Source organism: Tachypleus tridentatus, chromosome 6, assembly GCF_004210375.1.
Source record: "Tachypleus tridentatus isolate NWPU-2018 chromosome 6, ASM421037v1, whole genome shotgun sequence".
NCBI lineage: Eukaryota > Metazoa > Arthropoda > Merostomata > Xiphosura > Limulidae > Tachypleus > Tachypleus tridentatus.
In genome coordinates, this window is record NC_134830.1 from 52,350,105 (window position 1) to 52,376,084 (window position 25,980).

At 32.9% G+C, this 25,980-nt stretch overlaps 1 pseudogene across 1 annotated transcript; it reads left to right on the plus strand.

The window, feature by feature from the left end:
* Positions 1–865: 865 nt before the first annotated feature.
* Positions 866–16,943, plus strand: LOC143254546 (5-hydroxytryptamine receptor pseudogene; annotated as a pseudogene). The gene is made up of 2 exons (XR_013030248.1): positions 866–991; positions 14,536–16,943. The product of XR_013030248.1 is annotated as a 5-hydroxytryptamine receptor pseudogene (transcript).
* The last annotated feature ends 9,037 nt before the right edge of the window (positions 16,944–25,980 follow it).

Genomic DNA, 25,980 nt, shown 5'->3' on the forward strand with positions numbered 1-25,980 from the left:
GTGCTATGCAATTTGGGACCACGATTGTATTATAAGAGTAACAGTTAAATCCCATGCTTCAATTAGAAAAGTTCAGGAGCTAGGAATGGGTGCTATTAACCAGTTGACTTCACTTCTGATCCATTAGCTCTGAACTTGCCTTACAAAAACATCTGAGACAAACAAACAAAGAGAAATTAAAAAAATTTCACATGTAGTGCACTCTTTTCTTGCAATTAATAGGATTAGTAATTATTTTCTTTTTTTAAACTAAATTGAAGTTTACATTTTGTACCCGAGTTCACGATAACTGCTGAAACACCCGGTTTAAAAACTGTTGATAGTCACTAATGAAACACCCGATTTAAAAACTGTTCATAGTCACTACTGAAACACCCGGTTTAAAAACTGTTGATAGTCACTACTGAAATACTCGGTTTAAGAACCGTTCATAGTCACAACTGAAACACCCGGTTTAAAAACTGTTCATGGTCACTACTGAAACACCCGGTTTAAAAACTGTTGATAGTCACTACTGAAATACTCGGTTTAAGAACCGTTCATAGTCACAACTGAAACACCCGGTTTAAAAACTGTTCATGGTCACTACTGAAACACTCGGTTTAAAAACTGTTCATAGTCACTACTGAAACACTCGGTTTAAAAACTGTTCATAGTCACTACTGAAACACCCGGTTCAAACATCGATATTTATTGCAAAGTGACTTTTACACTACATGTCTTTGATTGGAAGCGAAGTACATCTAACTTATAACGAAAATGTTTTCCTTTTGAATTTTCTAAATTGTGTTTAGATTGGTTCTGAATCCGCTGTAAAGAGGACACAAATACGAACCGTGAGTGCGACGCAGACGTACGTTTTAATCCAACACCACCACAGTGTTGTCTCAGTCGATGGTAGGTAACTCTCAGTACGTGCCACTATTTGTTCAGTTCTCCCAGAAGTCTCGGTGCTGTGTTAGAAGTATCGACATTAGATATTCCAACAGAGGTAAGATATGTTCCTGCTCTATTTATCGCGTGATTTGATTTTGTTTTGTTTTTTAAATAACAGCTCTCTTAAGTAATATGTACTTGAACACTCAATACTGTCAAAAGAAAACTGTACTTTATCTATAATTGTTTTCGTTTATTTGTTAAGTCTTTCATAGACAGCTCTAGGTAGCAGTAAGTTGAAGATCTCATAGATATGTGGAAGTTACTTTCTAGGTTTGTGTTGAAGTGAAAACAAAGCAGAATCTTTAAATCATATTGTTTGTTAAGTTGTGAATAGCAAAACGTCACAATGAACTACCTACGCTGTGCCCACTAGATGGATCGAACCCTGATTTTTAGCGTTGTTATAATTTCAAGCTCACTGCTGATCAAAGCTGATATTCAATAAATAAAAATAAATACCTACACAACGGGTTACATGTTCTCTGCCCACCACGGGAATCAAAACCCGGTTTCTATAGGTGTAAGTCTGCAGACATACCGCTGTACCACTGCAAGGGACATTTCAAAGTAGCCTTCATTGTGAGACTTGTCATGACTAATATATACATAAAACAAAAACATGCCATGTATTTCCTACTCGTTTTATAAGATCTTGAAAAAAATGCAATACACACACTCTTGTTTGTCTTAAAATACAAGCACAAACTGGAAAATCTTTTTTACATAAATGTCAATCCTTACAGAAACTGAATCCTCACGTAACTCCTACTTGTGAGGAAAAGCGCACCAATCAAACTGAGAAGTAAATAGTCGAATAAGTTTTGTCATTATATAATCTACCAGACGATGTTAAAAAGCAGCCTTTATTGAACCTATACACAGATAGGTTTAATCCACAGTTAGAAAAAATTTAAACTCTTTTTAGAACGACGAAATTTAATATTGATCGTAATAAGAATAATTAAATTGGATAATCTCTCTTAACTATACGATGAAAATCAATTACATGCCAAGAGATCAGTATTACATGTTCATTTGTACCGAACAATTTTAGTTCCTGGATATGAAAACAACAACAAAAGATTTATTTACTTTTGTAGTCTTACTGGAGTCCCAATAAAACCACATGACTCTTTCTTCAGTAAAGACAGATAAATTAGTTGCTATGATATAGTTTATAAACTATATCCTCTCATTAACAATACTTTAACGCACAAGATTACCGTAATACTTACTCCTATTAATGAGTTCGTTTTTCCATATAATAATAGTAACAAGTATTATAGTAATCTTGTTCATTAAAGTATTGTTAATGAGATGTTATTTTCCATACATTAATAACAAGTATTATGGTAATCTTGTCGTTAATGTATTATTAATGAGAGGATATTCTCCATACAATAGTAGTAACAAGTATTATGGTAATCTTGTCGTTAAAGTATTGTTAATGAGAGGATATTTTCCATACAATAATAATGACAAGTATTATGGTAATTTTGTTCATTAAAGTATTGTTAATAAGAGGATATTTTCCATACAATAATAATGACAAGTATTATGGTAATCTGTTCGTTAAAATATTGTTAATGAGAGGATATTCTTCATACAATAATAGTAACAAGTATTATGGTAATCTTGTTCGTTAAAGTATTGTTAATGAGAGGATATTCTCCATACAATAATGGTAACAAGTATTATGGTAATCTGTTCGTTAAAGTATTGTTAATGAGAGGATATTCTCCATACAATAATAATAACAAGTATTATGGTAATCTGTTCGTTAAAGTATTGTTAATGAGAGGATATTCTCCATACAATAATAATAACAAGTATTATGGTAATCTTGTTCATTAAAGTATTGTTAATGAGAGGATATTTTCCATACAATAATAATAAGTATTATGGTAATCTTGTTCATTAAAGTATTGTTAATGAGAGGGCATTTTCCATACAATTACAGTAGCAAGTATTATGGTAATCTTGTTCGTTAAAGTATCATCGATGGGAGAATATGTTTAATACAATAATAGTAATAACTATTATGGTAATCTTGTTAGTTAAAATATTGTAAGTAAGACTAGACTTTCCATACAACAATAGAATGTTACAAATATAATAATTAATAACTGAATTACAAGTTGCCAGTCACCTTTGATTGGATGACTCATTTGTTTCAATATTTTAAAAATTACTCGCAGCTAAAACGATCACTGTACATATTTCATTATATTGAAAATAACTGGATTTATATCCCGAATAATTTTTTTTTAAATATTAGCTACGTTTTAGTGGGTGATTAAAGTGAATGAATCCACAAAATATTTTTGGAATAATTATTTATAGTGAAAAATGGTTGAAAGGATCTGCGAGCTAGGTTAATAGCAATTTCTACGATTAATAAGTAAGTGAGAAACAACATACGTTATTACTAACTACATTGGAACCGTTTGATTAATAACTATGATAGAAATAATACTTTCTTAATATCTCTCTTATAAGCAATATAAATTATTAATAACTAAATTAGAAATATTATTTCATTAATAACTTGGCTGGAAACAACATTTTAATAATAAGTTGTTTTGTTTTTAATTAAGCCCAAAGCTACACAATGGGCTATTTGTGCTCTGCCCACCACAGTTATCGCAACCTTGATTCGAGCATTGTAAGTCCGCAGTCATACCGCTATACCACTGGGGTGGGGCAACAAGCTAGTTATTAAGGTATTTGAATATTAAGTACATTAGAAATGTACAGAGCGGTATGTCACATCGCTAGCGACCGGGTTTCCATATCCGTGGTGGGTGGAGCACAGATAGCCCATGTATTAAACAAATAAACAAACCTAAATTAGAAATAATAGTTAGGCTATAAACAACATATGATTTATGAGTAGGTTAAACGTAGTTTTGCCGAATTTTGTTAGAAAAGATTTAAAAACGTTTAGAGAAAAAAAATCTTTTTTCTTTTATTAGATTTAAATATCGATTGTGTGATTGACGAACCTGCTAGCTTGAATAAATGAAAGCGTTCTATTTTTTTAATTATTTTGTTTTGCCAACGAAATACTTTAAACATTATTACCATTCTGGAATTTTAGAAAAAAATATATTTTATCATATGTATTATTCATGCTGTAGAATTAACTAATGTTAGTTGATCAGAAACCTTTTGTTTCTCTTTAGAAGTTCCAAAAAGAGCCAACTTGTTTGTTTACAACCACATTTATAAAGACAGAAAACCAGAGCGTATGTAAAATTAAAATTTGAAATAAAATAAAATAAAACCGAAGCTACAGTTAGATTGTTGTTTTACCTAATTCAAATAAAGCTGAATTAGAGGATATTCAATGATAATTATTTATTTACTGTTTTTTGTTAACGGATCTGTTTCGTAGGTAGTACATCACTATTGAAAATCCAAGAAAATAATATTGAATATGTTATATAAGATTTATAGGGATTCCGTAGTGGAAAATCCATGACTTCTGTGATCGCTACATGGTATATACGATATTAAAGGAAAAACCAGATGCTATATCATAAAGATCCAAACAAGACAATTCATGATTTTTGTGGTCTTTACATGGTATATGTGATAATAAAGGAAAAACTAGGTGTTATATCAGATTTATATAAAGATCCAAAAAGACAATCCATGAACTCCGTGATTTTTACATTGTATATATGATACTAAAGGAAAAACTAGATCTTCTATAAGATTTAGATAAAGACTTCAAACTGGACAATTCATGATATCTGTGGTATTTGCATGGTATATATGATACTAAAGGAAAAAATAAACGTTATACCAGATTTACATAAAGATCCAAACAAGACAATCCATAACTTCTATGGTCTTTACATGGTATATGTGACACTAAAAGAAAACCTAGATGTGCTAAAAGATTTAGATAAAGATTCCAAACTGGACAATCCATGACTTCTGTGGTCTTTACATGGTATATGTGACACTAAATGAAAAACTAGATGTACTAAAAGATTTAGATAAAGATTCCAAACTGGACAATCCATGACTTCTGTGGTCTTTACATGGTATGTATATGATACTAAAGGAAAAACCAGATGTTATATCAGTACGCCCATCGCAAGCATGTCTCCACATAGTATGCACCAACTGAGTCAGTATGGGCTGTAATAAAATTACCCATTGAAGCCGTCTCTAAACTTAATTATTGTATTAATTATTATTTTGAAGTCAATATTAAGTTCATGGTCAATGAACTATTGATTTCTAACGGTCATTTTTTGCACAGTGTGACGTAGTTGACCTCTAAAACTTGTCCAGAACACCAACCAGCTTGGTGTTGAAGATTATTCACGTTTGTTCTTTGATTTTCAGTGTTTTAAAAGTTCTAACAGTTATAGTCTATAAAATATATCTAAGCAGACAATTAGATCAGTCAAATGAATAGAAACAGCTGAAGCAATCCTCAAAAGAAAAATCAAATCAAATCTAAAGAGACATTTCGATATTGTCTTTCCTGGGCGGTAACCTCTGAAAAATGCGTTTAAACAGCCACGTGTTCTCGCAGTAGAGCAGGCGGAAGATACATATGTCAATTTGTTTTGGATTTTCGCGCAAAACTGCACGAGAGTTATCTACGCTAGCAGTCCCTAATTTAGCAATGTAAGAGTAAAGGGAAGGCAGCTAGTCATCACTGCCCACCATCAACTCTTGAGCTACTCTTTTACTAAAAAATAATACAATTGACCGTCACATTGTAACGTCCATATGGCTGAAAGAGCGAGCATGTTTGATGTGATGGGAATTCTGAATACAGATCAGTAGGGAGCCTGTTATACAAAACATGTTTGTAGGTATATTTTAACAGACAAATTATCAAAACAGACCAGAATAACAACTTATAAATGTTTTTTTTTTCCGGTTATACACTACCTTAGTTACTACTCGGACATTCACTCAATAACTATTGTATGAGTGTAGACAGTAATATTGATACACAATAATAAAGAAACATTTTGGTCAAGACTGTACGATTATTCGTTAGAGGCTGAAAGAAACACCACGTCAACTGACAATACATACTACTTTTTCTCACGTGTTTACTTGGTTTGTTCAATTTTATTACGATACTCTTGACACGTGACAGATAAGAAGAGTTAAAACCACTACTAATTTGATTTTTAACCCTAGTTGGAGATTGAGTTTTGTTGGCTCTAAGAAAGAGAACTACTATACACAGCTGAAGGAGTTTAGTTTTCTAACGTAAATGACACAATTTCATTGGGAAGAGAAAAAATCGATATCACAGGAACATCCAGTTGCCATCTTTCATGTCAGAACCTTAGATGTAGAATAAAAATCAAAATTAGACAATTTCAGTTCATATTTATTTCATAGAAAGATCAAGACGAAAAATACATATTTGAGATATTTTATTAGTCAGATATCAAGTAACATTGACGAAAACATTGTTTCGTTTTGTTGATGTCACACGCTGAAGTAGGTTATTTGATGGTCAATTGCTTTGTCGATGTCACACGCTGAAGTCTGTCATTTGATGGTCAATTGCTTTGTCGATGTCACACGCTGAAGTTGGTTATTTGATGGTCAATTGTTTTGTTGATGTAGCATGTTGAAGTTGGTTATTTGATGGTCAACTGTTTTGTTGATGTCATATGTTGACGCTGGTTATTTGGTGGTCAATTGTTTTGTTGATGTCATATGTTGACGCTGGTTATTTGACGCTCAATTGTTTTATTGACGTCATATTGAATTTGGTTATTCGATGGTCAATTGTTTTGTTGATGTCACACGCTGAAGTTGGTTATTTGATGGTCAATTGCTTTGTCGATGTCACACGCTGAAGTTGGTTATTTGATGGTCAACTGTTTTATTGACGTCACATTGAAGTTGGTTATTCGATGGTCAATTGTTTTGTTGATGTCACACGCTGAAGTTGGTTATTTGATGGTCAGTTGTTTTATTAATGTCACAATTTGAAGTTGGTTATTTGATAATCAATTGTTTTGTCGATGTCACACGCTGAAGTTGGTTATTTGATGGTCAATTGTTTTGTTGATGTCGCATGTTGAAGTTGGTTATTTTATGGTCAATTGTTTTGTCGATGTCACACGCTGAAGTTGGTTATTTGATGGTCAATTGTTTTGTTGATATTACATGTTGAAGTTGGTTATTTTATGGTCAATTGTTTTGTTGATGTCACATGTTAAAGTTGGTTATTTGATGGTCAATTGTTTTGTTGATGTCGCATGTTGAAATTGGTTATTTGATGGTCAACTGTTTTGTTGATGTCATATGTTGACGCTGGTTATTTGGTGGTCAAATGTTTTGTTGATATTACATGTTGAAGTTGGTTATTTGATGGTCAATTGTTTTGTTGATGTCACACGCTGAAGTTGGTTATTTGATGCTCAATTGTTTTATTAACGTCACACTGAAGTTGGTTATTCGATGGTCAATTGTTTTATTGATATTACATGTTGAAGTTGGTTATTTGATGGACAATTGTTTTGTCGATGTCACACGCTGAAATTGGTTATTTGATGCTCAATTGTTTTATTGACGTTACACTGAAGATGATTATTCGATGGTCAATTGCTTTGTTGATGTCACACGCTGAAATTGGTTATTTGATGGTCAGTTGCTTTGTTTATGTCACCCTGAAATTGATTGTTTAATGATAAGTTTCTTTGTTAATGTCACACGCGTTGAGCACAACATAGATAGTCTTCTGTGTAATTTGTGTTTTAAAATATCTTCAAGGAAGTGTTTAAATCATTTTCTCTGACACTATTATTTAAATTTAGGTAATGATATTTAAGTCTCAGCTTCTATCATAATGAAGACATAGTGTGACCTGAAGTAAAGTTACAAAGTCTATATTTTAAATCCTTGTGAGTCTTAAATATTCACTGAGACAAATGGTCAAAGTTCATTATCCGTTTCACCAGAAAAGCCCGGGAGATGGTGTTATGTGTTGGCCTTTCCTCTACCCTATACACGAAATTATGAAATAAATAACTTTATTTTACCGCTTTTCAAAATATTACATAGCTATCACAGTCCACCGTGAAACATAATTTTCACGTTAAGGTAAACAATAATGGCCAATTCACAAATTATGGTAAAGCTATTTTTCTTTCAATTTGATCTTTTCAGTAGCAAAGCTACTTCTGTGTATAGAAAGTACAAAATTTATGGATTAACAATAAACCATGTTGTTCTTCAGAAGATTGAGTTGAGGCTAGTTTGCAATAAAAATGCTTTATATTATTATATTTTGCAAATTCTTTTATAACATTGTTTAAACCAATATTGTTCAAGACGGCCTGATGAGTTCGAGATTAAGCAAAACACGTCGTCAGAAATAGATATGGCGAATATAGTGTGGTTGAAATTATATTATTATATATTCTATTAATAATTGGTAATCCTTAAAGGACTAGATAAAATATAATACGCCTAATATTATTGTGTTAAAACATTTATAATGGTTAGTTTTTGTTTGTAGTGAAGGTCATTCACATCGTATGTAAATTATGCCTAACTTTAACATGCTAAATCATATCTCTTCTTCGGTGCTCATTTTCTGTACCTTTCTCTTGATGTTCAATAATATTTCCTAATATTCTTTAACCTAAAACATGTCTTTAGTTTACAACTTCCAAATGCACTTTGAAATAAACCAAATGAAAAAAAACCCGTTGAAAATACAGTAAAAGAACTAATGAGTATGTGGTCAAACAGAATATATGTGTTTCCTTTGTTTTGATTGGCTATCTTTTTTTACAAAAACTGTATTTGATTTTCTGGTTGGAAACTCGTGATCTTCAAATACTTGTTTAATATTTTATTATAAATATCAGAAGATGTGCACATCTTGATTCCAATGTCTTAAAATATTTTATTTTGTAAAAATTACTTTTGAGGTTAGGAAAATGCTGGACTTAGTAGGTTTGGAGTGTGGGTTTTATATCTGAGACTCTGTTACGCGAGATTTTCCAATTCAAAGGAAAACTGCTTTCTTTGAAATGTTGTGTTATTTGGCTAAAAATATCTTTCGCTCCGGAATGAATTAATCAAGTTTTCGAAGTATTTTACAAGCGGGACAAGTTAATTTTTTTTTATTATGGGATACAGATTTTGTTTCTGTTTTTCCATCTGACTACAGTTCTGGAACAAACATTACAACCGAAAAGAAACATAAGTGCTTTCATACTTTCGAAATAAGCTTTATTATTGTGAATAAAAAGAAAAGCAGGTTGTTTTAATCCGAAACAGATTATTTTTTATTTATAATTTAAAAAGAGCGTGAGTAATTAACGTACATCTATCTGTATGATCAGTTTCAGTTGGCACCTCGTGAAGAGAAGCTGGACTTAACACAGTAGATATCAGGTACGTTTGGGTTTCCAACTTAAAAAATAAAATTAAACTTAACACAACGAAAACTAGGCGTATTTGGGTTTCTATTTCACAAAGTGAAAGTGGATTTAACACATCAAATATTAGGCACATTTGGGTTTCTATTTCATGAAGTAAAACTGGACTTAACACAACAGATAATAGGCATTTTTGAGTTTCTAATTCACGAAGTGAAACCGGATTTAACACATCCGATATTAGGCACATTCGTATTTCTAATACACGGAGAGAAATGTGAAATGATGTATGTAATTAGAGCGTGTTTATTCATTTTTTACTAATTTCCAAAGTTAAACTGAAATTTGAATCACATATTCGTTGCAAAATTTTGCTTAAAATCAAAATTTAATAATTGCTATTGTCGTAACACTAATATTCGTATTGAAACAGAAGTTTTACGTAAAACACAGTGAAGTTTTTCTTCAAGCGTCTAGACAAACAACAATAACAACAACAAACTCCTTAACTAAACACCAACCTACGTGTTCTCAGATACAATTTTGAATTTCCGTTTAAACTTCTCTAGCGTATGTTTTCTCCAAATAGTAACATTATCTGCGAGAGTTCAGATGCGTAACTTGTCCTGATTAGATTAAAATCGCTCACAGAATGTTAAGTTTTTTCCGTTGAGAGCAGTGATATATTTTAAACACTTCTTTCAACGGACAGGGAATGATAACGCAAAAGGATTCTGATGTTTATGTCTATCTCACATTAACTTAAAGTCTTACAGTCTAGCTTCTTAGTACTTCCCGCTCTTTCAGACACTTGAGTCGATTTCATACTTGGTTGCTACGAACCTGACTCTCTTGAGTGTCAAAAAGCTTTGGTTTCTACATTCAATCGATTAAGCTCTACGTCTGGTTTGAGACAGGTGTTAAAAAAACCCGGTTAAATACGAATGTAAGAGAAACTAGCGCTATTGACGGATTACAAGAGAGCTGATTGTTCGAATAAAAATATAAGTATTATCACGTGTTTGTTTTCTTCTTCCGTGGTTTATACATGAAGATCGATTTCAAAATAACTGGACCATTTTTTGTTTGGTAATTAAATTATTACTGATCTGATTTTATTACATTTTGAAGATTGGATTATGTCCAGCTTCTAAAGTTATTAAAATGTACTATATTTAAGTTTACTTCGTTTAACAGACCCGACATGGCCAGGTGTTTAAGGCACTCGACTCGTAATCTGAGGGATACGGGTTCGAATTCCTGTGACACCAAACATGCTCACCCTTTCAGCCGTTGGGGCGTATAATGTTACGGCCAATCCCACTATTCGTTGATAAAAAAGTTGTTGTTTTGAATTAAGCACAAAGCTACACAATGAGCTATCTGTGTTCTGTCCACCACAGGTATCGAAACCCGGTGTTTAGCGTTGTAAGTCCGCAGACATACCGCTAAGCCACTGGGGGGCAGGTAAAAAAGTAACACAAGAGTGGGCTATGGGTGATGATAACTAACTGCCTTTTTTCTAGTCTTTCACTGTTAAATTAGGGATGGTTAGCGCAAATAAACTTCTGATAACATAATTTATAGTCTAATTACGGGAAGTTATGTAAGATTTCTCTCTCCAGTTGAATGTGAAAATATATTAAAAAAACAAAAATTATAATTTTTATATGACTACAGTAGTCTTTAGACACAGAAAGTAAATATTAGGTTTCAAAATACTTTTCAAGTTTGTATGAGAGAAAGTTCTGGATAATTTCTATATTAAGAGACAAGTACCAAACTTAATGCATCATGATACGGTTGTTCAGTAATAATACTAGCACGTGGTCGAGAAATTAATTTGTGTCAAATTACACTATGTAACAAATTTTTTACTTTTTCTTGTTCCTGGAAAGTGTGTTATTTCTCAATTGCTTACGCCTAAGCTAAGTGGAAAAGACCTATTTTTCTCTTGAAACTTTGCTTTTGTGACCTAGGATCATATAACGAAAATATGATGAGAGACTATATTTGAGGGATGATGCGTAAAAGTGATTTACATTACTGTCGCAAATCTCAAAAAACTACTCACTTCTAAACATTTTTGTTCATTTTTGTATAACTTTAGTATAAATACATATAAATCTTGATTCATATGTTGTTTTATTATTTGCTCGTTTTTACTTAGAAAGTAGATTAATTTCTAAATTTCATTATCCAGGTCACAAAAGCAAAGTTTAAAGGGAATAATGGCCATTTTCTGTACTTTTACAACATAAGCAATTAAGAAATAACACATACTATCAAGGAACAAAATTTGTGTTACACAGTGTTATTCACGAAGAAAGAATAAGTAATTTATAAACACGATGCATACTTTTCTTGAAACTAAAGATTTCAAGTTTCAGAGTTATATGTAGGTCTGAGAGATTCGTATTGTATTTCAAGTTTAAATTGACCTTTGTTGGTGTTTACCAGCATTCGAAGAGAAATAAATGAATCGCTCTCGATACGCGGAATAAATGCCATGTCCATGTAACATTATAATCAAATATGAACAGGGGTAACTTGGAGTTTTGTGACAGTAATTTGTTTTCATGAAAAATGAAATTCACATACAGACAGCTAGTTACAGACTTGACTACACACAGAGGACTAAAAGACGGAAAGTTATTTCTTGACCATCTACAGTAGTCTAAAAGAAGAAAAATAATTGTTGACCACTCACAGTAACCTAAAAGAAGAAAAGTAATTCTTGACAATTCACAGTGATCTCAAAGACAAAAAGTAATTCTTGACCACATACAGGAGACTAAAAGACTAAAGGTAAAGTAATTACTGTGGTAAATACGTGTTGTCTGGAAACATCGGTATGCTACTACACAAGAAGGTGTCGTCTACTTCTTAACTTATAATTTGGTTGTTCTTCAACACAAAGCCTCACAATGGGCTATCTGTACACAGCCCGAGCACGTTGAACACTACTACACCACGTTCGGTTCTTACTTTGAAGTAAACAGCATTTATTAAAAATACGTTAGTTCAAAAACCTACATCTCACGTCTTGGTTTATTTAGTCACATTGGTAGTTTATTTTTTGCATTTCAGCCAAATGTGACTTCAGTTATTTAAATTAATAAACGTTTCTTTATTAGTTCTGTTTCCATATTACAGTCACAAATTTTAAATATTGTTGGTGAAAAAAAACCCACAAAAACTGACTGCAGTGAATGTTTTAATGCAACGACGACAGTTGTAGATTTGTGAGACGGTAAGTGTATATGTTTGATAAAGTTCTTTCAAACTGCATATAGCTTTCTTATCTTTGACGAATCTTTTGAAGCATCTTTGGGTAAACAGGGCTTAGTTGAATGTCCACTTACTTACTTGAATTACTTGACATGTCTTAAAGTACACTTTGTTTTCCTATCAATAAGAATTACAAACAACCTTAGCAGCGTCAGAAGATGAAAACATTTTAACATCCTTCAAAGTAATGTTATCTTTCTTGAAACTATTTCTTATGAGCAAACACTGCTGATCCGTAAAATCTGGCACATTACTTTAAACCTTGTATTAGCAAACAGCGCTCATAAAGTACTGTAAAGCACTGCACTGATATATAGTGTTTTCAAGTACATTTGAAAGAGTTTTTCTCATGGCTGTTGGGCCTTTTTAACTTATTTCACATATTTCTATTCTGTATTAATTCAACCTGTAGTTTCGTATGCATGTGCATCGATTTTCTGCTACAGTTCTGGAGTTAGTTTAACCAAACAGGGTATACGAATTTAAGGAGGCCAGGAGGGCATCTTTATTGATTAGCGCCTACCAATGGTGCTCAAACGAACCCAAAAGTTTACCCAGGCATCTAAGGCTCATAACTCTCTGGCAACAAAGAAGAAAACCTTAATATTTTTTATAAGAATAAAAGCTGAAATCAACTAATGAGTGAATTTTATATCGTGAAGATTTCTTGTTCTCTCGAGGGAGTTAAACTCAAGTGTTAACCTGATGCATAGATTAAAAAAAAAAAGTGTTACTATGTATTATGAAGTTATTTCAAAAGAATCCAAAAGGATAGTGAATAAAGTTTTATAGAGTTAGTATTCACGTACGTAATGCTTACACAGAAAATCAGAGGTTCGATTTCCCTTGATGGACTCAGCAGATAGCTCAGTGTGGCTTTGCTATAAGAAAGACACACATATACACATAAATAGCCCATTATATAGCTTTGTGTTTAACAGTAAAGAAACTGATTGTTCACACCAGTTAATATTGAGTACAAAATTAATTTTTGCGTAAGTAAATAAGACGATTATAAAAAAAATCATTCTAACAGGTTTGACCATTCGAAGAGAATTGTATGTAATTTTTATTCCATTTAAGAACTTTTACTTTTTGTAGAAAAACTAACATTAAAAAGAGGAAAGTAGTTTTAAAAATTTTCCTCCTCTTTTTACACTAATGACAAATCCATAGATTTAAACAGAAAAACATCTTCATGTTCGTAAAAATGTTCTGTTCTGTTTTTGAGAATTTGTGTGAATTTAAACATTTTGTAATAAATATAGAAAAAAAAGTATTTCCGTTAGTCGACCGTAGTGGTACAGCCAGTGGCGTATTTAGGTAGGGGCTAGAGGGGGTTGAACTTCAGAGTCCGTGGTCTTAATTGAAGCCCAGTGATAATTTTATTCTTTGTAAAATTACATGGGATGCAGGGTCCACAAATATGATAAGACTCTGGGCTCACACAACCTTAAATCCGCCACTGACTACATCAGTATGTGACTCACTTTGCTGCTAACCCTCCGCCACTGGCTACATCAGTATCTGACTTTGCTGCTAGCCCTCCACCACTGACTACATCAGTGTATGACTTACTTTGCGGCTAACCCTCCGCCATTGACTACATCAGTATATGACTTACTTTTCTGCTAACCCTGATGAAACTGCAATGTCGAAATATTAGCTGAAACGAAAAGTATTTATTTTTGTTATTATTACATGGAAGTGTAAACTTTTTTATAATTTTATAACTTTCTAACAAATGGAAATAAACAATACAAGTTTAGGAGGAGTTGAAATACGGAGGGTCAGAGATCAAGCTATATTGAAGTAAAAGGATGGAATGTTTTTCATGTACATAGATTTGTTTTATTCTTGTTATATATAACGAATCGTTATACTTGATTTTATTTTTAACTTTCTTTCTTCTTAGGTTATGATCATGACAAACAACGTAGCCTTGCTATCTGAATATGTTGAAATATTAAGCTATGAAGAATTTCCCAATGGTTCCGATACATTTCTTGATTTTTCTGATTATCTACAAGTTAATAAAAATGATTCTGATATTGAAATCAACGCCTCTTTCGATAATACCTCCCATTTCTCGGAGCCTGTTGTGGGAATGTTATGGGTGGCTGGAGTATCATCCCTTTTGTCACTACTAATCTTAGCCACGATTGTGGGAAATGTGTTTGTGATTTCTGCAATCTTGATGGAGAAAAATCTGAAGACAGTCGGTAACTACCTGGTGTTGTCATTAGCTATGACGGATCTAATGGTTGCCTGTTTGGTGATGCCACTGGGAGCTGTGTACGAGGTTAGTCAAAAATGGATTTTAGGGCCACTGTTGTGTGACGTTTGGACTTCTTGTGATGTCTTATGTTGTACTGCTTCCATCTTGCATCTTTTAGCCATTGCTACTGACCGCTATTGGGCTGTAACAAACGTAGACTACATTCACCAAAGAAGCGTACGCCATATTGGATTGATGATTCTTCTTGTTTGGACCGTAGCGTTGTTAGTTTCCATTGCTCCGTTTTTTGGCTGGAAGGATCCAGAGTTTGAGAAACGTATCCATAATGAAAGGGTGTGTTTAGTCAACCAAGATTTATCGTATCAAGTATTCGCCACTTGCTCATCTTTTTTTCTTCCACTTGTGATTGTGCTGGTTCTTTATTGGCGTATCTACAAAGAAGCGAGGAAAAGAATCCGTCGGAAATCCGGAAATTCTAGCTATCGTGCTTTTCAGAGACCACCCGTTCCACCCGCAGCGACATCTACGGTAGAAATAACAACCACGTTCACAGCGGTTTCTTCTAGCAATACCAGTTCGAGTGCAATGGCATATTCACTGGGATGCGATTCACAGAAAAAATTGCGCATACCGAAGAATCTAGTAAACTCTTTTTACTTTCCAAGAGAAAACGGAAAAAGAGAACCAAGGAAAGCGCCGAATCTAAGAGGGAAAGAAAAGCGGCCAAAACATTGGCGATTATTACCGGAATTTTTGTCGCTTGTTGGTTACCCTTCTTCATTGTCGCTTTGATGATGCCCATGTGTAGCGAGTGTGATCCCGGACCTTATGTTTTTAGTGTGTTTTTGTGGCTTGGATACGCTAATTCCATGTTGAATCCAATCATCTACACAGTTTTCAGTCCAGACTTTCGGTGCGCCTTTAAACGAATGGTCAGGAGAATCTCTAAGTAATGTGATATTGCAGAAAAGGTTATAAATACTACTACGACTAGTTAGCTACTCAAATGGCATAAAACTGAGTTTCAAATCGGGTTTACTGTTTGTGACAAGTGAGGCTTAGATATTGCTGTCCTGTTTTTAGTGCAAATTAACACAATGAGCTATCTGCGATCTGTAAGCTAACCAGTCAGGGTACGTTAGACTTTGAGAACAGAACTGTATGTTATAATTGTTTTTATACATTTAAGCGACATAAAAGTTCTCAGGATTGCTTAAAGAAAGTTGTAAAATAAAAATCTTAGTTTCCTTTTATTCTAAATCTTGTATGTCAAAAGGACTACATTTTACTCTGGCCACGTTTTTATCTATTTTCCAGTTGTCTGGAGTAAACTGGTGTTGCATAAAAATTTTACGTGAACTACTTATGTTTTGAAAAAACATATATATACGTTAAATGTTAATTACTTAATAGTGCTATTTCATATACATTATGTATAGGTAATATACCATAAAGTAATTAATACTATGTTGTTGTTAGATAATAGTATATAACTTTCAAAAGTGCAGCTTCTTACAGAGATATAGAGTTTTATCAGAAAGGTAACTAACCATAAAGAAGATAGCAATTTCCTATCTATTAACTATAGGAAGACCCCACCATAAAAATGATGATATGCCACCGTGCTGCTGAAGAGGGGCGTTTATAATGAATGGTATTTTTTTTATTAACAAACATGTACAACGTTTCAATCATCATTGGCCATCGATTTAAATTCACATAATTTTATTTGCTTACGTTATAGCGAGCGAAACCACATTGGTCTATCTGCTTTGTCGACTGCAGGGAATCAAACCTCAGATTTCAGTGGACTTTTGCTTATCACTTTTATTTTTTCATATATATTTTTTGTGATAACAAGCTGATATTTTATTTTATATTTAATTAGTGAATTTTAATCTTTGGTTTTGGAAAAGTTTCACTTATTTTTCAAAATTTTCCTGGGTTTTGTTTTTAACATTCAAACTGCTTTTACGACGTAAGGAAATGTTAACCGCAACTTCAGGTAATTGTAAAAATATTTTACTGTATTGAGTGGGTTGATTTTCATTACATGTAATAGTTACGACAAAAGTTACGATCACTTCAGCATCAAAACCTTTTCATTGAAATGAAATAAAATGAGATAAAACGAAAACGAGTCAGTCCATATTTTCTAAAAGGAACTAATACCAAAACTTATAAATAGTTACACTTTTACTCGAAAATATAAAATATAAAACACATTTAAAGAAAACAGAAAACATATTTCAAACGGAATCACGGAACAAAAATATAAAAATTAAGATATGAAGAAAAAGTAATCCTGCCTCAAAAATAACACCAGAATTTTTGAATATGGTTCATAATGCTATCAATATAAACCTTTTGAATAAATTATTCATCAACTGAATCGAAAGAAGAAATAATCAGAATAATTTAATCAAGTTCAAAATTCAATCAAGAATTAATCAATTCTGGAATAGTTAATTTATCAAGTGTTCTGTTGACAAGCGAACGTTTTCAGTTGAGGACGTTAAGATGCGATGATTCAAAATTATACTCGAATATTAAAAATTAGAAAGACCACAATAAAAATTAAACAGACGGTTTGTGCAACAAATCATACATCATAAGCACGAAGAACAAAGAAAAGTTCTAAAGAATATTGAACCGAATCAACAAAAGGAAATAAAACATGTGAAGACATTAGAATTACTATTTTAAAAAAAATTATTAAAACAGAAACATTTTAAATAAAACATAAAGGAATTTTCTTGTAGTATTGGAGTCAATTTTAACTATGAACTTTAATATGAGTTTTACCGACATATTCAAAACAAACTGCTCGCCAGTAGCATAGCGGAATACATGCGGACTAATCTCGCTAAAATCCGGGGTTTGATACCCGTGGTGGGTAGAGCACCGATAGCCCATGGTGTAGATTTGTGTTTAATTTCAAAGCAAACAAAACATACTCTTAAAATTTGGAGACGTATACAAATAATAAAATATATAAAAATGTATTTGCACAAAAAGTATTGGTAGAATTTATACATTTATTAAATTAATTTTATAAAGAACCCTACAATCATGGAGTTGTATAAATGTTGATGGGAATAAAACCCAAAGTGGGTTAGAGGTAAGTTTACAGACTCAGAACGCTAACATTCGGGGAAATTACTTAAAGACCAACCATAATTTTGGTCATTACAAGTTATCTAATCCTATTTTATAATTCCAACATCCAATCATTCCTTCCTATCAAATATAAAATATTGAAGACCTGTTGTATTGAAAATTTGAAATCAACGTTCTGTTAGCCAGGTTATTTTATGAAAGACATTATTACGAAAACAAGAGGGAGTTCTCAATAGCCGCGGAACTTGAAATTATTTTGAGCAGTATTAGGGTAAATTAATTTATGACATCTTTCGTTACTTTTATTGTGCACCAAAAATACCAAGCATGGAACACGCGTATACACGGTTGAATTTCATTACTCCTTAGAATCTTTACCAGACTACCCTCAAATTGAATTATTTCAGAGTAAATTAATCTGTCAAAGCTTGTGCACAGTCAAATATATCAGTCGAAAGGGTTTGACCTCCTGAGTAATTAGAGCTCAAACCGACCAAGATATCATAGAGCTGAGAGCTAAAAGTTTGTACTTGGAAAAAAGCAACAACGTAAACATACAAAGCCGTTCCACGAGCCGATATGTCGCGGCTAAAAGTATAAACATTTATTAGCATTTCCGACTACCCGTCAACTTCATTTCTTTTTTCTTCATATAGACATTTGTAAATGGTCCCTCAAACTTCATGAAGCTAAACAAAATTTACGAAATATCAAATATAAATTTTGAAAGAAACGAAAACTAATATCAGATGATAACGTTTAAAGCAGATAAAGCAGAAAAAATAGAGACAATGAAATTAGAATTATATTAGCAATCAAAACAACAACATTGAAATAATGATTTCAGAGTTTAAATAATTATTGAAGAAAACAAACAAACAGTTTACTTTTACAACTAAAAGACGAAAAGGCCCCAAGAAGCGTATAACTGTTTAATAAATATAAATATAACTGTTTAAGAGTTAGTAATGTTCCACTAACCTCCTGCTTTTGTAACGTTCGAAAAGAAAACTAAATTATTTACCGCAGAGTGTTGCCACATACATTTATTAACTGGATTATTTACCGTAGAGTGTTGCCACATATATTTATTAACTGGATTATTTACCGTAGTGTTGCCACATATATTTATTAACTGGATTATTTACCGTAGTGTTGCCACATATATTTGTTAACTTGGTTATATACCGTAGAGTATTGCCACATATATTTGTTAGCTGCATTATTTACCGTAGTGTTGCCACATATATTTGTTAGCTACATTATTTACCGTAGTGTTGCCACATACATTTGTTAGCTACATTATTTACCGTAGTGTTGCTACATATATTTGTTAGCTGCATTATTTACCGTAGTGTTGCCACATATATTTGTTAGCTGCATTATTTACCGTAGAGTGTTGCTACATATATTTGTTAACTGGATTATGTCACCGCAGAGTGACATAAAGATTTGATTATATAATTTAATCGTAGGTTAGGCTTTTATCCAGGAGTTCCTTACATAAAGAAACAGTAACCGTGCTTTGTCAATCTGCTGATGATGTGAAAACTTGATCAGGTAACTCTGGCTAAGAGTTTACCCAAACGTTTTCTTTCAGACAGTTTTTGGATAATAAAGGGATAGTACAGTTGTACACGTTAGGGACTTTAGCTCCGGCCAAAGCATAGTTTCTCCTCCTTTCATCTGTGGAGTCATATCGCAGCACTTTATAAGGGAAGAAACAATTATCAGCAACATTTTTTTACTACATTATTATTCGTTGTGTATTATCGAAATAGAGATTTTAAAAATTGTAACTTTTCAACACCAGGTGCCCAGAGTGAACAAGAGTATATTATTATAGTTACTTCTTTTGCATTATTTAGTAACTTGTTCCTTAAAAGAACTATCTGTGATCTATCCACCACGGGTATCGAAACCCAATTTCTAGTGGTATAAGTCCGCAGACATGTCGTTGTGTTACTAAGGAGGGCTTATCAATAAAAAAAAGAATTCATTGCACATAAGTGCGTGAAACTTACAGTCTAGAGACATGCATAGTCATAAAATTACAATTTTTAAAGTTCACTGACATGAATCGAACCTAGGAGTTCAGCGTCATAAGTCAATCAGTGATTCGTTTTAAAAGACGTTTCTGACACAAAGTCCCTAATATATGTTTTTTTCTAAAGAAATTTCTAATTTATTATTTGTGGAAAATAACTACCGTTCCTACAGTAGACTACTAAACCTACCGTTTAAGTCATACGAATATTTGGTGGCTCCTGATATACGTGTAATCCTTCGTTGTAAAGAACAAATGTTTCTTTCTAAAACACGTGCTATTTTAAATTGTATGTTTTGTAGAATCGAATATGAAATACATTACCTTAGAATCTTGTAAAGCCATGATCTACTGTAGAAGAACAGTGGGGGGGGGGGTTATAGCTACCTCGTCCATTTGTAGAGAGAAACGACATGTTATTCCGATCTACTTAGGTTTTCTTCCATATTTCTGGTATCGTTACTTATAAATGCATCAGGTGATTTTGATGTACATTATTTTCATTTGCATATATACTGGATTTTCTGTCGCAAGTGTCACATGTTACACAGTAGAATGCGTTTCCTTTGCATCTGATTGTTTTACTTCTAGTGTAGTAAAAGTGTTTTACTTCTCATTACCATTAATCTCAAGTTAGTCCCATGATTAAACTGATAACAGTAGGTGTCTACACAATTCAGTCGCTCCGTTTAACACACCAAACAATAAAACACCGAAATTACAGTCATTTCAAATAAAGGAAGCGAGAAGGGGTTTTTACCTTGTCTCGTAAAGTTGTGTATTGATTCAAAGGCAAACATAAATTTTGTAATGTAAATTTAAATGCCTTGTCACCACATCCCCTAGCGAGGAAAATAGTTAACATGTATTCGATTGTTCAAAAGTGAGTTTTTACTTATGTTATACTTCTGTTAGTAAAATGTCCATGAAAGTAAACATTCAGTAAAGATACGAAACAAGGAACGTTTAATTTTTTTAAAGTTAGTCAATAACGAGAGTGCCTGTTGTCAGTTTGAAGAAACTGCGCTTGTATTTTTGGTTTGAATTTTGCCCAAGGCTAAACGAGAGTTATTTGCGTTAACCGTCCATAGTTTGTCATTGGGAAGGCAACTAGTCATCGCCACCCACAACCAACTTCTGGGCTACTCTTTTACCAACGAAGAGTGGAGTTCATCGTCATATTATAACACCTCCACGTCGGGAATGGCTAGCAAATTTAGTGAGACAGGGATTAGAACCCGTGATCCTCAGATTGCGAACTGAGCGTCCTAACCACCTGGCCATGCCGGGCTGAATATTTAAGAAGAGAAGAAGAATTTATGTGACTCTATTACATTTATGTAATTACAGTATGATTCTATTGTTAAAAAAGAGACCAAACTGTCACAATTGAAGAACGATGATATTCTTCATGAAGAACTGTACTGGAACATTAAACCATCAGCTTATTATCCTGTTACCAAAAGTTCATAAGATAAATGACCCTTATGACCTCTAGTATTCAACGTTGGTGCGTGCAGTCATGCTTTGGCCTGATATTTAGAAGACATTTTAAATAACTTTACCATTAATAAATACACCTTAAACTACAGTTTTGACACCGAATCATTACACATCAATATACCATTAAAAAAAACTACTATAATGTGTCGTGCTAATTTAACCTATAACACTAATTTCAACTTAGCAAGTAGGTGTCTATCAACACCTTAGGTAGTGGATCTTTATCCAAACCATAGTAAATAGGTGTATCTCAAAACCTTAGTTATTTGTTATTTATCCAAGCTTTGGTAAGTAGGTATCTATCAACACATTAGTTACTGTGTCTTTAAACTTTAGTAAGTAGGTGTCTATCAACATCTCAGTTATTGAGGCTTTAAACCTTAGCAAGTAGGTGTCTATCAACACCTTATTTATTAGGTACTTATCCAAACCTTAGTAAGTAGGTGTCTATCAACACCTTAGTTATCAGGTCTGTATCAGTACTTCAGCTGTTAGGTATGGATTCAAGTTGTAGTACTCAATTCTGTGTACACACATTAGTAAGTAGGTAATTAGATTAACTCGTGTTGACTGAGTAAGTAGGTTTGATTATACAATTTGTCAATTACAATTATTTGATACCCTGTGTAAGACCAATGAAAAATCTACGTAAGCACAAGCAAATCAAAAGCTGAATAGTTAGATACGTGCTAACAATTTCTAAACAGTACTCTGTCTCCATCTTGTAAGGTCTGTTTGTAAACAGTGTTAATAAGTTGTGTGTTAACACTTTCATTAACAGTTCTATATTTTTACTTGGGTAAGTGCATGTGGTTGTAAACGTGGATAATTTAATGTAAGTGGTTAGTTCTAAGCCTGGTTAATTAGATATGTGTTGACACCCACGTAAATAGTCTTTTGTCTTCACCTATGTAAGTGTCTTTGTTGTTTAAGCACAAACCTACACAAATAGCTCTCTGTGCTTTGCTCACCATGCGTATCGAAACAGGTTTTTGGCGATATAAATTCACGGACATACCATTGTGCCACTGGGGGGCTCTAGGTAAGTGAGATGGTTGTAAAACTGGGTGACTAGATATTTGTTATCGTGGCCAAAAGAAAAAAATGTGGCTAAAGTGCATGAATGTTGAATTTTTGGTTAAAGTAAATAGATGTGAAAGTCACCGATAAAGCACATTGGAGTTTATTTGTGGGAAGTTTATTTGGAAGTGAAAAAGTATTTTAAAAAATATTTAGGAGAAGTTTGTTTGTTTGTTTGTTTGTTTTGGAATTTCGCACAAAGCTACTCGAGTGCTATCTGTGCTAGCCGTCCCTAATTTAGCAGTGTAAGACTAGAGGGAAGGCAGCTAGTCATCACCACCTACCGCCAACTCTTAGGCTACTCTTTTACCAACGAATAGTGGGATTGACCGTCACATTATACACCCCCACGGCTGGGAGGGCGAGCATGTTTAGCGCGACGGGGATATGAACCCGCGACCCTCAGATTACGAGTCGCACGCCTTACGCGCTTGGCCATGCCAGGCCATTTAGGAGAAGAAACTATGGTTACAATAATGGAAAAGAAAATCGTATTTGCTTTATAGAGAATTAAGAAATATATTAGTTTTATGTAAAAGTTGAAGTTTTATATGATTCATAAAGAAGTGAAATTTATGGTTGTAGTAGGAAGGAAGATAAACTGTAATTTATATGTTAAGGAATAAACCGGTAGATAATACATCTGGGAGGGAGCAGCATTTACTGTATCAAACTGTAAAAAAAAGCAACAAAAACTGTAGTGAATAAAGCAGTGGAAGTAGTTAATATAGTGAGACCTGTAGAAAGTGTATTAAGATTAATACTTGGTTGGGTATTATATAAATGCGTGGAATCGACAGAGAACGCTTGTGAAATGAAAACCAATGTTTGTCTCTCTTTTAAGACACTGTTAAATCTTAAATTATTTCCAATTATTTGAGTATCTGTATGATGATATATTTTCAAATTTGTCTTTTTTCTTCGTGGATTTGAATGATGAAATATTGTGAACGTAGTAAACAGCCTTTGGAGATTAATATTATGAAGGAGTTTCAACTTTGTCAACTTCCTTTCAGAATATGTGTGTTGATAGTGTAACGGATTTAATATTATGTATTTATTTTCATATCAGTGTTTGCTTCAGTTTAATATATATTTTAAAATGCGTGAAGTTTATATAGTTCTCTAAATTTGTAGAAGATTCTCGAAAGTAGGAATCAACATTATGCGACGAATGTAAAGTATCACTGTTTGCTGCCAGCTGAAATTACTAGAAAATTTCCTCTGAAGGTCATAAAGGGTAATTACTACAGCGCAGGGAGACAGTTTATTAATATTGTTGGTCTACTATAATCAGTATACTATAACCCTCTAAAGCTATAATTGTGATAAAACGATTATCATCGGAAAACTAAAGGTGTTTGACTAGGAACGTTTATAAATTTCGAAAATTGGAAATCATTTAACTTCAGTGAATTAATTTCGGACGTCAGTATTCCTACGAGGACATTAGATATGTTCGTCGATGAAAAGTCATTTTGTAAACGGTGTGAGGCTAGTCATTAATTGCAATACAATAATATCAAATCAGAATTAATTCGCTCATCGTGAATGGTCCATAAAATATTCAGTTCCAGACCATATAGAAGAGTCAGTATTATGTGTAAAACTCTAGTGTATAAGCCATTATTTGTAATGACTATTTATAATAACTCTTATTATAAATTGCACTGTTGTTTATATATTAAAATATATTTGTGTTAAGAAAGAAAATTGTGTATCAATCATCTTGGCAAATATCTTATATTTTACACATATCAACATTCAATTATCTTTTAAATTCAATTTACATTTTATGGCTATTTGAAACCGTAAAATATAAAGTACGTACCATTATAAATCAGAGACTCGTCAGAAAAAACCACTGTAACTGGTGTGTTATGCATGAAACGTATAGAAACAAGTGTAATTGGTGTGTTATGCATGTAACGTATAGAAACAAGTGTAATTGGTGTGTTATGCATGTAACGTATAGAAACAAGTGTAATTGGTGTGTTATGCATGTAACGTATAGAAACAAGTGTAATTGGTGTGTTATGCATGTAACGTATAGAAACAAGTGTAATTGGTGTGTTATGCATGTAACGTATAGAAACAAGTGTAATTGGTGTGTTATACGTGTAACGTATAGAAACAAGTGTAATTGGTGTGTTGTTATGCGTGTAACGTATAGAAACATATGTAATTGGTGTGTTATGCATGCAATATAGAAACAAGTGTAATTGGTGTGTTATGCATGTAACGTATAGAAACAAGTGTAATTGGTGTGTTATGCATGTAACGTATAGAAACAAGTGTAATTGGTGTGTTATGCGTGTAACGCATAAAACATGTGTAATTGGTGTGTTATGCATGTAACGTATAGAAACAAGTGTAATTGGTGTGTTATGCATGTAACGTATAGAAACAAGTGTAATTGGTGTGTTATGCATGTAACGTATAGAAACATGTGTAATTGGTGTGTTATGCATGCAATATAGAAACAAGTGTGATTGGTGTGTTATGCATGCAATATAGAAACAAGTGTAATTGGTGTGTTATGCATGTAACGTATAGAAACCAAGTGTAACTGGTGTGTTATGCATGTAACGTATAGAAACCAGTGTAACTGGTGTGTTATGCATGTAACGTATAGAAACAAGTGTAACTGGTGTGTTATGCGTGTAACGTATAGAAACATGTGTAATTGGTGTGTTATGCGTGTAACGTATAGAAACATGTGTAATTGGTGTGTTATGCATGCAATATAGAAACAAGTGTAATTGGTGTGTTATGCATGTACCGTATAGAAACCAGCGTAACTGGTGTGTTATGCATGCATAGAAACAAGTGTAACTGGTGTGTTATGCATGTAACGTATAGAAACAAGTGTAACTGGTGTGTTATGCATGCAATATAGAAACAAGTGTAATTGGTGTGTTATGCATGTAACGTATAGAAACAAGTGTAATTGGTGTGTTATGCATGTAACGTATAGAAACAAGTGTAATTGGTGTGTTATGCATGTAACGTATAGAAACAAGTGTAATTGGTGTGTTATGCATGTAACGTATAGAAACAAGTGTAATTGGTGTGTTATGCATGTAACGTATAGAAACAAGTGTAATTGGTGTGTTATGCATGTAACGCATAGAAACATGTGTAATTGGTGTGTTATGCATGTAACGTATAGAAACAAGTGTAATTGGTGTGTTATGCATGCAATATAGAAACATGTGTAATTGGTGTGTTATGCATGTAACGTATAGAAACAAGTGTAATTGGTGTGTTATGCATGTAACGTATAGAAACAAGTGTAATTGGTGTGTTATGCATGCAATATAGAAACAAGTGTAATTGGTGTGTTATGCATGCAATATAGAAACAAGTGT